Source organism: Eucalyptus grandis, chromosome 7, assembly GCF_016545825.1.
Source record: "Eucalyptus grandis isolate ANBG69807.140 chromosome 7, ASM1654582v1, whole genome shotgun sequence".
In the NCBI taxonomy this organism is placed as follows: domain Eukaryota; kingdom Viridiplantae; phylum Streptophyta; class Magnoliopsida; order Myrtales; family Myrtaceae; genus Eucalyptus; species Eucalyptus grandis.
The window spans coordinates 30,911,618-30,927,176 of NC_052618.1; positions in this window are offsets into that span (position 1 = coordinate 30,911,618).

Below are 15,559 nucleotides of genomic sequence, written 5' to 3' on the forward strand. Positions count from 1 at the left end.
TCAATTCATGATTCAGATTAACCCGAATAATCAATTTACCAAACTGCCCTTGCCTTTGGTGGAATATCACATACCTATAAAAATGTCAACTTCCTTCTCTCTTTTTTTTGGAGATCTAAAGAAAATTGTGTTCATCTCAAAAGGACACATGAGAAGAATTAACATTTGTGACAAAGAAATTGAAGGAGAGCAAACCATCTAGTTTGGCGAGATGACCATTGAAGCTAGAGGACCTATACTTGAATAGAGCACAGGGATATCGAGTTCCAAAAAATAATAATAATAATAATAATAATAATAATAATAATAATTTGAAGATAGCTTTTAAATGTAAAATTAGATTGGTAGAGCTCAAACTTTGATCTAGAACAAAATCAACAAGAGAGTTAAGGGAGGGTGAGACTAGCTCAAATCATTTCCTATGGCTAAAGGTTGAAGATGAGCCAAAAGAGGAAAGGAAAGGGAGAGGGGGAGAACAGAAGACTTTTCATCTCCCTATCCGAAATGGTTTTTGTGCATTGCTCTCCTTTCCAATCCTTGTCCTTTACGTCACTTATCGGCTACTTCGCTATCTGCGGGCCACTTACTTGGATGTTGCCTGCCTTGGAGGTCATAAATTTGTGGACAAACGAGGTGGGAAATCACAAGTCCGAGCTTGCGTTTTGTGACCTCCGTATTAGAGGTACCCAGCTCCATACACATAGACATAGACACATACAGTGGTCACAGCCAAGGTTAACCAAAGATGATAGCTCCGGCAACTAGATGAGTGTGGACAAGGACTAGCAATGGTTGTGGCGGGCTGGCGATGGCACAATAGGGTCTGCTATCATCAGGTATGCATTATTCGAGGTTGCCGGAATAAGAAGGGAGAGGGAAGAGAAATAGGAAGAAAAGGTGAACAACGCAAATAAAAAGACTTGAAGAAATTTCAACCCTGAATACTAGGATAATCGGTTCCAAGGTGGACCGGTTCCTAGTTTATGAAATCGGGAATCAGCCCCAATTTTGGAACTAGATTGAATCGGATCGACCAACCTGTTCGGTTCTTGAGTCTATGAACTGGTGGCATGGGAAGAAAGACAACAGCCTCGAAGTAAAGTAATCAAGCCACACAAACAAGCGGACATGTAGAGGGTGTCTTGGTCCTCCAAAGGCTAGATCTAAGTGAGAGTGTGAAACTCAGAGAGAGTTACGAAAATCACATATATTAGATGCAGATTCACGGTAATTCTTAGCCTACACTTTGTAGGAAGGATGACCAAAAGTAGAGCATTGATTATTTACATTGATGAGATTCCGTTACGGTCATGAACGGCCAAAACCAGAGCAAGAGATGGAGAAGAGTGTCGGGACTCGAGATGAGACCGTGAGAGGGACGCAACTTAGATGAGAGAGACTAAGGGAGGCATCTAGTAAAGGGAAGTGACTCAAGTGAGAGGAACACATTGAGGAGAGAGGCATGACTAACGAGTGAGAGTAAGCTAGAGGTGTCAGCGACAAGCATGATTGAGAGTGAAGACTAGACAAGTAGGGTTTTAGGGGTGAATGAGATTGAAGAATGGACAATTAATAATTAGGGTTTTCAGTTTTATAATAACAATTATATATATATTGGTCTAGTCCAGGTGGTACAAATGATTCCGTCTACACCTGAAATTAGCAATTGGATTTATTATTATTGATTTCAGGTTTTAGAAACCAAGAATTGGATCAGATGTAATGGGAATTGCCCAAAACATGTCGCAGTCCGAATCTTTTTCTCGCCCTAATCAATATTCAATTCTTGAGGTGTTACTTACTCATTAGATGAGACAAAATTTAAGATGTAAATTGGGATCCCTATCCATATCACACACCTCTCTCTCTCTCTCTCTCTCTAACCTTGTGGCCATGGTCGCTCTTTGCAATTGCGTCCATGGCCACCATATATAAACTAAGTGGCGTTGGCGACAGAAGGAGAGAAAGGAGGGGAAGAGGTCGACGGCAACGGCGGAGAAAGGTGTATGCTGGAGGAGACATGAGAGGTTGTTTGAGTGATAGAGCTTTAGGATTCATTGGGGAGTTTGGGAGCTTGGAGATTTACAAGGTGGGGCAATTTGGTCTTTCATGAGTTTAGTTTTATCCAGCTGCAGCTGGTTGGTATTTTCAAAGTAAGTAGAGTTGCCCTTTGAGCAAAATATGAAGTACGAAACCGGCACAATTTGTGAAGATATGTACCTGCAAAGGCTATGGATTCGAATGAAAAAACATATAGGAAAATACCGGCGCAGGTGAAAAATGAATAGTAAATGATTGTGTTTCCAAAAGTAAAAGCTCAATATATGAGTCTAAAAGGATCTTTTTAGTGATATTTCTTGACACCGCATAAAAACATGACTTGAACCCTATATGAAATTATTGAGAGATTTCCGAACACGAAGCCAACACAACACGAGTCACCTCAAAACCAATACGATTGACAAATTTTCACTTATATTTAATGGCAAAATAAAAAGTGTCAATCACATTAAAAGACAAGAATAGCATAGTATATGAATTGCCAGCTATTCTTTTCAGTGGATCTCAAGTGATTGAAATGATTGAAATAACCACATACGCGTTAATAATTATTTAAATGATTGAAACACTGTAAAACTATAGGAACTCAATAGACGGAATGTCCATCCATGATAATTGACTATCTTAACCGTTTGATACCATGGTACGAATACTTGAGAGATAAATCCGCAATAGAGATGTTTCCAATCGGAATCAAGACATTTGGCCTCAAAATTTATCTTTAACCATGCAGATTTAAAATTTCAATTTAAGACAACAAATTTGTATCTTAAATTTACTCCCATAAAGAGGATGACACATCAACAAATTAGATTTTTACAGGGAGATTATGTTCTTTCTTTCTTTTTCTCTCTTTTCCTTAATTTCCTTATTTAAGTTCTTTTTTTCGTATACCTATTTCCTTATTCTTCTTCGAGCACCTCTTCTCCTTTGTCCGCTACACATCACGCCTGCTATCGTGTCACAATTCTAGACATTGCCGACGCCGCCGCTGCATCGTGAGAGAGAGAGAGAGCTGCAGGAACTTGATTTGGTGGTTGTGCATGCAATTCTTATCAAGGTTGAGCTTATTGTTGATGTGATTGATCTAGACTATAATTGATTTTAAATCAGTCAACTGATTAGAAGATGGATTTAACATGTATTCCTCCTCATATTTAGAGCATATGCTGGCCCATTTTTATTGCATGTCACAATTGACATAATATCGTTGCCCGCATGGTTATAAAATTCAGAAGCTTACTAAGACGATGGCGCTGTTAAAATCACAGGGCTATGTCAAAGAATAGTCAACCGAAGGAGTTTTGGAAATTATGGAATGAATTTTTAATGGACTACGGACTCTCCTTCTTTTTCCTTCTTTTTAGTTTTTTTTTTTTTTTTTGTTATATGACATTTTAAATATGATTATAGCAAACTAACTCGATCTCACACATTTGAAAAGATATGAGACGAAGCCGAAACAGGGCAACCCACAAACAGACTCGGATCAGCAATGGAACCCACCGGATCAGGGAGTGATAAAGATCAACATTGATGGTGCTTACCCATCAGGCTTAAATGCAGGATCGGTCGCGTGCGTGTGCAGGAATTCCTCCGGCCTCCTTATCGACGGCTTCTCCAAATCTGTTACGGCCTCCTCAGCTCTGCAAACTGAGGCGCTCGCACTCAATCTCACTCTTAAATTTCTGCAACAAACGAGGAATTCCACGGATAATATGGTGCTAGAATCTGACTGCTTGATTCTGGTGGACGCCCTTCTCAACCCTACCTTGGTACCATGGGAGCACAGAGCCTTGTTCATGGAATGCACGGCGCTGCTTCAGCTTTTCCCTAATCTGCAGGTTCGATACTGCAGACGACGAGCCAACTCTGTGGCTGACTGGGCCGCAAAAGCCCATGGGGCCTCTTTACTACCACCAAATTGGCATGTATCTCCTCCTCTTCAGCTTCTTGATTTACTTTGCTCGGACATTATGTCGAACAGTTGCTACTCTTTACGCTAGTAATATCATTTCCGTTTTAATGACCACAAAAAAAAAAAAAAAAGTCTCATGATATCATAAATTATAAAAGATAGTATTTTACGACGTTTTGCCCTTGCCTATGGCAAAAACACACTAGTATTTGTAAAATATTGTAAAACACATAAAAGAATCATACTTGCAATTGCTCACACCTAAATAAAGTGATTGTATTATGACATTTTCTTCTAGATTCGACTAATAAAACATCGTTAAAAAATTTTGCGCTTTAGGACTTTTCGGAACTTGAATATAGTTAGATGTAATAAACACTTGTACATTATCATAAAGTTAAAAATATGTATTCTACGACGTTCTCTACTTCCTTACAACAAAATATTATATAGCCTTTTTATGTATCCATAAGAAAATTCATGTTTCACATCTTGCACTTGATTACTAAATAAAGTCAGTAAGATTTTGACACACGTTAACACAATTGACCATCTTAAATAAGATGATGAGATATCAACACTCAAATGCAATTAATCTAGTAATAATGTCAATTGTTGACTCGTCTACATATATATATATTTTGCATGAGTGACCGAAATCATTGTTGGCGACAGGATCGCTTCGACATGTTTGAGTGTTCCATGTACACCGCGCGAACTCTTTTTTTTTTTTTTTTTTCTAATAGAATCATTTAAAAAAGTAATTCCCAAAATGAATAGTCTCTTCTTACACTATGAACCCAGTAGCCTTCTCACTGACACGTCACTATTGAGGATTGTCTAGTATTCACACTCCCAATTATAAGCAACTTGTCTTTCTCTATTGAAATAATGACAAAAACTTAATTAAGTTGAAGAAGGATTGCACATGTCCGGCCGCTATGGATAACAAATATTTTTAAGCTCATTTTAGACTAATATAGCTCATATAGAATTATTGCGACCCTCCCAAAGTATTTCTCTTTCAGGGTCTTAGGGAAGATTTAGAGATTTTGCTCAAGAAACAACTCTAATAGTTCATCGAAAAGATGGCTCAAGCACATCATCTGAACGACCATCCATAAGGTTCATTGATCAAGAGCATAGACTCCCTCAAGTCTATACCTCGCTTAACGTTGGGTTTTTCATTTTAAGTTCTTAACAACCTAAGTATTTCTAAAAGTGGCTACTAGCCATCTAGGGTTGGTTAGAAACTAAACGAAATCCAAGAGTGTCGTCTTGATTCCTATTCAACTATAGTGTCTAAGTCTGGGCTTACTTACATTAATGTTCTGTGAGCCCCATTTTGGTGCCCAATTGGAAAATGTGTTATCTAAGTGGCTATTCACTCTTGATTTTACCATTTATGATCCTAAAGGTATTAGTTCACTTTGTGATCATGCAATTGTTCTTGTGAGATTCCATTATGATTTTAATGTGTGGCCTAACCATACTAAAAAGCAAAGAGCAACCAACATTTAAAAGTGCAAAGAATTAAAAACCCAAAAATTAGAAATTGAAAATGTAATTTATAGACAGAAATTTATTGTCTTAAATTGAAAATGTAAAATCACATGATTGATGATAAATTTCGGGGTTAATTGAGCTAAGCCTTCAAAAGAATAGGAAACATTTGCTATTGCAGATTTGTCTCTCTGTATACGTACGGTGGTAAAATTTGCTGGTTTTTTTTTTTGGACGGAAAGAAACTTTGCATTAGGTAAACCCTTTTCTACTGCTAGGAAAGTCGGAGAGTGTTCTAGTTCTGATAACCATGAAAAAGGATTGAACTGGCTTATTAAATAGAGATACTTAGCTCTTTAACCTTTCATAACATGATTAGTTTAAGAACCGGACCTCACGTGTTTAAATCTCACCAATTATATATGAATTATAATTTGGGTCAGAGTCACTTCATGAGTCAAAAGTTTGGACTTAATTAATTTATAGATGTGCATAGTATTTTATAGACCTCCAAATAAACGGGCCTTGGCCCTTGTAAAATAAGTGAAACTAGACGGTCTTAACTAACTTTGTAGTACAAAAAGTGTCGCTGTTTTTGGGGATAAAAATTGATTGCACAAGAAACCAAACAAGTCGAGATCAAATGGGTTAGACATCATAAAGTGAGAACAGCAAAAGACCATGTTGCCCCTTGAATTATTTACGAGACAAAGCTTCTCGAGAATGCTTCATATGACCATGATAGACTATTGCTGTAATTTTAAATATCCTCACGTGCGCAACATAATCATCACTTTATAAACCTGAGCAATATAATCCTCAAACCTAATTCTATAGTCATGAACAGGGGTGAGTATGGTTTCAAAATATAATTGGAAACTTGAGTATAGGTTCGATGGCAACCGTTTTGGTTCCAAGTTCTAGAAAATGTAGGGTAGGTTTTAGATTGCAAAAATTGGAGAACGAATTCCAACAATTAGGTTCCCGATTTGAAGCTTGGAACTTGAAATAAGTTTTTGTGTTTTTCTTGTTCTATGTCTTGAGCTATCTTGCAGCATTCAATGGCATTTAATGATAAATGTGTAATCTGAAGCCACCAGTGTGAGCTTTCATTATGGGTTATAACTATAACTAGGAGTTTTACTTTGTTAATATTTCATAATCTTTGTGTGTCTAAATATGAATTGTGATCAATGGATTCTAACAAATGATGATCATTAGAAGTGATGATTCACTATAATTATTTAATGAAGAGTATAAATAGAACTTGGGTAAATCTTGGATCCTATGACATTGAAGTTTCCAAGGTCCTGAATATGCAGGTAAGTTCCAGATTTCAAAAACAGGAAACCTATTCCAATGGTTTCAGGTAAAACCTAGACGAAGCCCGAAACCACTCATCTCTAATCTTGAAATTGAAGTTGAACACCAATACCTAGGTGACAATACTTTTGTATCAGTTGCTTCGCGGGATAAGAGAGCATTCCATTGCATGCTCCATGGCCGTAGCAGGTAGGAGTCAATAAATCATCCCGCTCATTCTAATAATTGAAGCCGGAGTTCGATGTATTATTGACCATATCTTGAAGGAGATCAGTGACCGCGTCTTTGTACGCTCAGGTTGCACCCGCGTCTTCATTGCAGATTTTTATACCAATGTTTCATCAGGAGCATCTTTTATAACGTTAAATGAACGAAGCAGTGCAATCGGTGTAGCTGCAATTTTGTGGAATGGAGCCATGTGTCTCTTACCTCGTTCTCTTGACAATACTCATCCTATATTGCCCCTCAAATTGAGGGTCGTATCCAAGGAAAATAAGCTTCTCGTAGGTTTCTCCACTCTTTAAAATTTTCTTCTGCCATTTGTTTGGTGAACAAGTTTACTCCTAGAAGTTATCAATAGTCAGGAATGCAATAAATAGGTGTGTTCTTGTTTTAGCAGCAGTTTAGAACCTTTGCCTCATCAATTTGGGAAGCCATCGTCATCTTATTTAGGCTTTGTTTATTTGATGAAATATATTTTTCTCATTTTGTAACATTTGAATCATTTAGGAAAATGAGCTAATGAAAAAATATTTTCCCTATTCAATAGAAAGTCTATGTTTAAATCATTTTCCAAAATATTATTAGAAACTTCGTGTTCAGGAATAGGAACCCTAAAGCTTGTTCTTGTGCCCTTGGCCGCGGACCTAACTCTAAACCCGGAAATTTGGGCCTACCAAAGTCCATCAAGGCCAAGCTCGAGTCTCGAAGACACCAAGTCTAAAACCTCGATTCTCGAGCCGAGTTCCATAGAGGTTAAGCTTGAGACACTAGCCCCTGGTAGTTGAGCCTAGGAATCCAAAACCATTGCTTAGCTCCCTAGCACCCCAACTTGAGTCCACACAGGTCAAGCCCATAAATACATTTTGAATACAATTGATTTTTTTTTTTTTACCAACAATATCCCGTGCTCGAAAATAGATGATATATTATTCTTTTATCTTTATTGAGTACGGGTTTTTTTTTGTCCATATCTTGTGTATACCACAAATTATTTTCATTGGTTAACAATAATTGTACTTTTGTTTATATTCGCGGGTTCTCTAATTTTCTTTCTACCTCATGGAGAAACTAAGGTAATAGACCCCAATGCTCGTGCCCGATGCTCTAGTACCCAAACATGGGTCCATTGAGACCAGGCTTAGGTCCATAACATATGGCCCAAGACCTTGCGCCCAGAACCAAGTCCATCAAGGTTGGGCCTATGACCCTAGTGCTAGTGCCAAGGCCTATATCTATAGAGGCCGTGCCCATGTTCATTAAGGCCAGGCCCGGGTTTATAGAAGCTAGGTTGAGGTCCCCTTTGACGTGTCCTTGCACTAGGGATCGAGTGCATTGAGGTTGGGCCCAAGAGCCCAATGCCATTGCCTGAGTCCATCAAGACTAGCCTTGGACGGTGCCTAGGTCCATGAGGCTAGGTTCATCGAGGCTGGGCATGGGCACCAAGGCTTGGGACCCTACTACCCATGCCCATGTCTATCGAGGTCAAGCTCGAGTCCATTGTGGTTGGGCCAAGACTTCGATGCTTGTGCTCGGATCCTTGATACCCATGCTTGATTCCATAGAGCCGGGCATGAGACCTCGAAGCTTGTGCCCTAGTCCCCGACACTTGGGTCCATTGAGACCGATCATGAGCTCGATGCCTATGCTTGTGCTCGGGAACCAATTACCCATGCCCAAGTCAGGGTCCATTGAGGCCGTAGTGCTTGTACTCAATTTCTCAATTGCCCATGTGCAATCCACTAACACCTGAATAAGATGTCTATTAACTAAATGATAGAAAATATTTTTCAATTCATTTTTAGATTGCAGCCAAACACCAGAAAAATTTTGTCATTCTTCAGGAAACATCTTCTAAAAATGTCAGATTTTTTTCGTGAAACAAACTTAGTGTTGATAGTGAGTATGTTTTCTGCCGTCCTCTTAGCACATTTTGTTTCGAATTGTGACTTTTTCTTAATCAGCCTCTTCCAAAGATATACTGGAGTTGTTAGTCATATGTCCTTAACATTTTTTCCTTCATTTTGGGCGAGTGTATTTAGAAGATGTATATTTGCAAGCTATGTTTCTCCTCGACTTTGCCTTCAAAAGGTTCTTTGCAATAGCCGCTTAATTCCAAGCTCCATTTCCATTCAAAAACTCATTAATAGTTGACAGCAAAATACACTTTTGTATTCCTATGCTTGATGGGAAGACTTTTGCACGAGTGACCCAAATCTTTGCTGGCGATAACATTGCTTTACTCCTATTTTGATGGGTATATGTACTTTAAAAAAAAATTAGGGAAAAAACCACCAAAAACCCTAAACTTTACCAAAAGTGACATATTTACCCCAAACTTTTTTCTGTGACATGAAAAATCCTGAAGTTTGCTAACCGTGACACATTTCCCGAACTTTGATTTGTGATACAAAAAACCCTAAACTTTCATTTTTGTGACATATTTACCCTAAATCATGGGGATATTTTTGTCTTTTTACTTTTAAAATTTCTTTTTCTTTCTTTTTCTTTTTTCTTTTTCTTCTTTCTTCCCTCCGCCGCCGGCGAAGGGAGGCCCTCGCTGGCGTCGGGCGAGGTCGGCCTCGTCGGCGTCGGCGAGGGCCTCCTAAGGACCCTCGCCGGATCGGCGAGGGCACCCTTGCTCGACGTCGCCAAGGGCCTCCCTCAGATCCGGGCGAGGGTGCGGCGAGGAGGCCCTCGCCGATGCCGACGGGAGGGCGGCCCGCCCTGTGTCGGGCGAGGTCACCCCTCATGCGTCGGCCCGGGAGGGCGACCCTCGCCGAGGAGGCCCTCGCGGGGACGCCGGCGAGGGTGCCCTCGCGTGTCGGCCCGGCGAGGGCGACCCTCTCCGGGCGACCCTCTCGGGAGGCCCTCGCTGCGTTGGGCGACGTCACCCCTCGCCGGCGTCGGCCCAGGCGAGGGCGACCCTCGCCAGGGAGGCCCTCACCGGCGTCTGGCGAGGGTAGCCCTCACCGGCGCCGGCTTCCCTCCGCCGCGACGGTGGAGAGAAGAAGAAAAAAATAATAAAAAAAAAGAAATAAAAGAAAAAACATAAAGAATAAGACGAAAATGCCCTTAATGGGGTAAATGTGTCACGTTTCAAAGTTTGGGGTTTTGTGTCAAAAAAAGTTTGGGGTAAATCTGTCATTTAAGGCAAAGTTTGGGGTTTTTGGTGGTCTTTTCCCAAAAAATTATAATCAACATACAAGAGGTTAGCGGTGACCTCCTGCGTCTTACGCGGTTCCTTACCAACTTAAAATAGGTTAGGGACAACTCTATGTTATTACTAATAAATAAGAATTGAGAATCGGTGTTGTGATCGGTAATTGGGAGAGTCCATGCGAAGAGCAAGGCCACCTTGTGTGAGAGGATTATTTGAGCTCGCATAACAATCCAATGATCTGCTCAAGGTCCTCTTACGGAGGATCGCGACACATGCATAGCATGTTTGCTCACTCAAACAACTACAACTGGACCAATATGTTTTTCAAATTCAACAGGGTAAGAATAACATGAGCGCCATAACTTTGGTTATGATATTTAAGTGAGCGACAAAATGTTATGACACTAAAATGTGAGTGCCGTACGAAATTTATGACATTCCTAATGTACTTACGACCCATATCAAACAAAGGTATCTCCGTTGAAGCGCCTAGCTTGCTGGTACGTATCAGGGAAATATCCTCACTATCTACAATTTTATCCACTCAAATGTTTAGATTAGCCATGGAATCAGAGCTAAAGACAAAGGCTACAGATCCCACCAGAATATGACTTGGATTTGATTTGTTAGTATTTGAAGGCGTGTCTAAATAACTTCGCACCTTTTATTTTTTGCTTAATTTAAATCTCGAGGTAGGACGTACTTCAGCTTTTTCTTGGTTCATAACTCCCCAAACTTTCACGATATAAAAATTTTGACACGTGCGATTTTACATGATTTTTTGAAATTTAGGTGACATTTTATAATTTGGCCAGAAAACAAATTTTTTTTTTTTTTTTTTGCTGAAGCATAGACATAGATGTCCAGAATATTGAGCCGTAACAACTTAGAGGCAGTTTATCAACTATTAAATAGATAGTTTTTTGATTTCTGATGGCGAAAAATAGATTTTTTTTGTATCAAAACATCCTTTAGATTATTATGGATAAAAACAATTATCTGAAATGTGATTAAGATTATCTCTAGGTTTTCAACGTTTTTCAACTATTAAATTATGTTTAGTAGATAAACGTCATCTTTATAAAAACTAAAAAGCAAGTTAAATGATCTTATTGTTCATAGAAAAAATTAGAAAAGCACCAGTCCAAACGGCACTTTATTTGTGCACTATAAAAATGTCATTGAGAATAATGATAACAGTTGAAGTTGATTTGCTCAGAACTTTAAATTCATTTATAATCACTTACATGTGTCTCTCTCTTGTTCAAACACATGGTACTATGTTGTCTTATCTGGATTTATTCACCAAATGATACATGAGGCTCATGGAAATTCACATGGAACTCAAATAATTGAAAATTGCAAGATAGTGCACTCATTCACCTATGCTACATTCACTATATACTGATAAATCCATGTCAATTTACCACAAGTTATGATAAGTCTATAAATTTTGGAGTAAATGTGGCACGGGTGCGTCGATTTAGGGTAAATGTCGTAGGATGTAGAAGGTTGGGATTTTTATAACGTAAAAATTAATTTGAGATAAATGAAATATAAATGCACTAGTTTGGATTAAAATTGTATGGATATACTAGTTTGTGATTTTTGGTAAATATAGCATAAATGTATCAATTTGGGGCTTTGACGGTATTAATCGTAATAATAATAAGCATCAACTGGTGCTAGGCTTTTCTTTAATGCTACCACAATTTTTTTTTAATAGTTTCCATATAAATATTCGATATATATTTATCATAACTCAAAATGAAGTAAAAAGAAAAAAAGTCATCACCAAGTGTAGTGCAGTATTAGTGCAAAAAAAAAAAAAAAAAAAAATCAAATCTTGCAACTGAATTAATGTGAAATTAATAGAGAAATAAAAAAATGAACAATAAAGAACACTAAAGATTTACTTGATTCGGTCCAATTGTCGATCCATACTCCACAAGGAAAGTCATTAGCAAATAATTTAATAATAATCGAAAAATTAGAGTTATAATTGGTCATATACTCAGTGCTTTCCTCGCCTACATTAAACCTAAACATGCGATATTTACAAATAAATAAATCAACTAGTTGTAAAGATCAAAGCACAAGTCACCGCGTCCAGCTGAAATCAAGCTCTGAACGCGTGGCCCTAGTTTCGCCCTTTTGCGGCTTTCCTAAGGGCGTTCCTTTTTTTCTTGTACGGATCTTTTCTCTACGCTTTTTTTTTTTTTTTTTGGAGAGGGGGGCGCTGCATTTTCTCTACGTTTTCACGGTAAGAAACGGGCAACAATAAATGATGAAGAACTAGACCTACTTTTAGCGAAAAATAGAACCACCGACCAACAGGAACACAGACCTAATTCGACTAAAGGGCAACGCGGATTCCGACAAATCAAAGTATTTTAGCTAACTCGGATCCCGTATATAAGTTAAAGTCAAGACATAATTTAATAAAATAGATATACCAAGAAAGAAAGTTGCTCATCAAAATAACTGCAATAAGAAGAGCTTGATGTGTGGTATGTCGTGTCTTGAGAAGATCATTGATGCCTCGACCCTCATTGGAGATGCCATGCACAAGCATCTTTGCCCAATAAATGATGAAGAACTAGACTACTTTTAGCGAAGAAATAGAATCACCGAACAACAGGAAAACAAACCTAATTCAACTAAAGGGCATCCCAGATTCTGACAAATCAAAGTATTTCAGCTAACTCGGATCCTGTACATAAGTCAAACTCAAGACATAATTTATAAAAAAGATATCCCAAGAAAGAATGTTACTCATCAAAATAACTGCAATAAGAAGAGCTCAATGTGTGGTATGTCGTGTCTTGGAGAAGATCATTGATGCCTCGACCCCCATTGGAGATGTCATGCACGAGCGTCTTTGCCCAATAAATGATGAAGAACTAGACTTACTTTTAGCGAAAAAATAGACCACCGACCAACCAACAGGTAAACAAACCTAATTTGACTAAAGGACATCCTGGATTGTGACAAATCAAAATATTTCAGCTAACTTGGATCACGTAAACTCACACTCAAGACATTATTTAATACAATAGATATTCCAAGAAAGAATGTTGCTCATCAAAATAACTGCAATAAGAAGAGCTTGATGTGTGGTACGTCGTGTCTTGGAGAAGATCATTGATGCCTTGACCCCCATTGCAGATTTCGTGCACGAGTGTCTCGTCAAGATCGCCTCTAACAATCTCGCCCATAGGAAGGAGAGCAAAAACTAAAACCGCAACTCATAGGGAAGAAGCCGTATTCTATAGTAGCCTTCTTTCCCTTTGCTACTCTTTCTTTATTATGCTCACAATACAAAAGCCTTAGATGCACATACAAAAGACCTCCAGTTATATTGGTTTTCTTTGCTCATACAAAAAGAAAATGTCATTCTCTCTTGGTTAGATAAAGATGCCGGAATTTAATCTTCAACCCAAAGCGTGAAAATTTGTAACTTAAAAGGTAAATAGGTGTTCAGAAAATTTGAATTTATATGAAATTTTATGATATCACCTTTGATTGTTTTATCAATTTAAGTTATTAGATGAGTATGTGATTTATCATTTATATATTTCAACAGATCAATGTCCATCGGACCACATCTGCCGCTCATTTTCATCTGGCAGTTTCTGATTTGGTGGTTTTGTAGAGATTTTTTCCCCAAGTCGCGATCGCCAAAGTCCCCACAAGTCAATGTCTGGACCCCATGCCTGGCAATGAAAGCTGCTGGACAGCTCCAAATGGGGCCTCCATGCACTGAAACATCAGGAAAATTGCCGTACCCGCGACCGCAAGCATCATCATTAACACTTGTTATCTGTTGTCGCATTAACGTCTGCGACTTCGTGGAATTTCCAAGAAACAGGAAGCGTGACTCTCGTTTCCTCTCTATCAGAAAACAGGGAGCGTGACTCATGTTTTCTATCAATCGGGAAGATAAAGATAGACAGAGAATTAAAAGATCTCACAATAAAGAAGAAAGACTTCACGTCAGGGTAAACTTGCTTGCACTAGCTATCATCGAATAAACTGGTCTAATAGCTACCCACGCTTGAAGTGAGTAAAGCTGGTATAACAGCACCTTACGGCATTGCTCACAACCGGGGGTATAGTGCTAGCCTGCGATTGTGAGCAGTGCCATAAGGGGCGCTAGCTTTGCAGTGGATATTTCACCTACTCTCACTCATCCTAGGCATAAATGACTATTATATCAGTCTACTTTGTGGTAACTAGTGCAAGCAAGCTTGTCCTGACGTGGAGTCGATCTTTCCCATCGTGAGGCCCTCTAATTCCTATTTATCTTTGTCTTTTCGATAGAGAGAGAATATGGAGGATAGCACAGGATCTCCTACCCTAGGGTTGTTCATGTTGGACGCAAATTACGTAACCCCAAGATCTCCATAACTAGAACAAGAACATGCATAATTGAGTAGAAAGATTAACGCACCTGTTTTTGGATCCATTATTCTTGAAGCGGAAGCGGAAACACAATATTCCACGCACAAGTCATTCTCCTCTATTGCCCTCCGTATCACTGGCTCAATGAGGCGGCCCCCTCACGTGTAACGTTAGGTAAACGCCCCTTAGGTGAGGATACACGTGAGAATTAGGGTTAGAGAAGAGACTTGAGCACTATTTATAGAGTTTCCAGTCAGGCCCCCTAATTACGGGCCAAGCTCAATATTAGACTAATTAAGAAACCTTATATCTCATATTAGACCAACCCTGTTTTACAGTGGCCGTAAAAAAAGTAAATTACAATAACAATTAATGTAGTCCACATTAGGAAAACTCTTACATTCTCCCACTTGGACTATATTAATTGAAATCGTACCTTATGTACACACATTGGTCAGGAGATAATTTTTAATAGTCAATCATATCCCATAAAGTCTTAAACACCAAATCATGGCGGTAATTGCATGTATACACACAGAGCCTTACATGGTCACAAGTTCTCTCAACTTTATTGATATGGATTCAATATGGTAATGTGGCAAATTGATAACATTTCTCATAGAGAAATTCCATTTGTCAGTCACCATTCTCTTACCTTAGGCAAAAAAAAAAAAAAAAAAAAAAAACCTTGTGCCACTAGAGAATGCTTTATGGTTATAATGAACCCACATATGTCTTGTTCTTATGGTTAACCTTTCTTTATTTATCACAAAACATATGCACAAGGCTAATAACCGGATGCCCGGATGCCCCTAGCCTTCACTCAAGGTTTAAGCAATACCTTGAGACTTTCAACATATATATTCAACATAATAACAATCCATTCAAAAATATTTTATTGAATGCAAAAGTTGACATATATATATATATATATATATATATATATATATATATCAAAGTGTTACTAA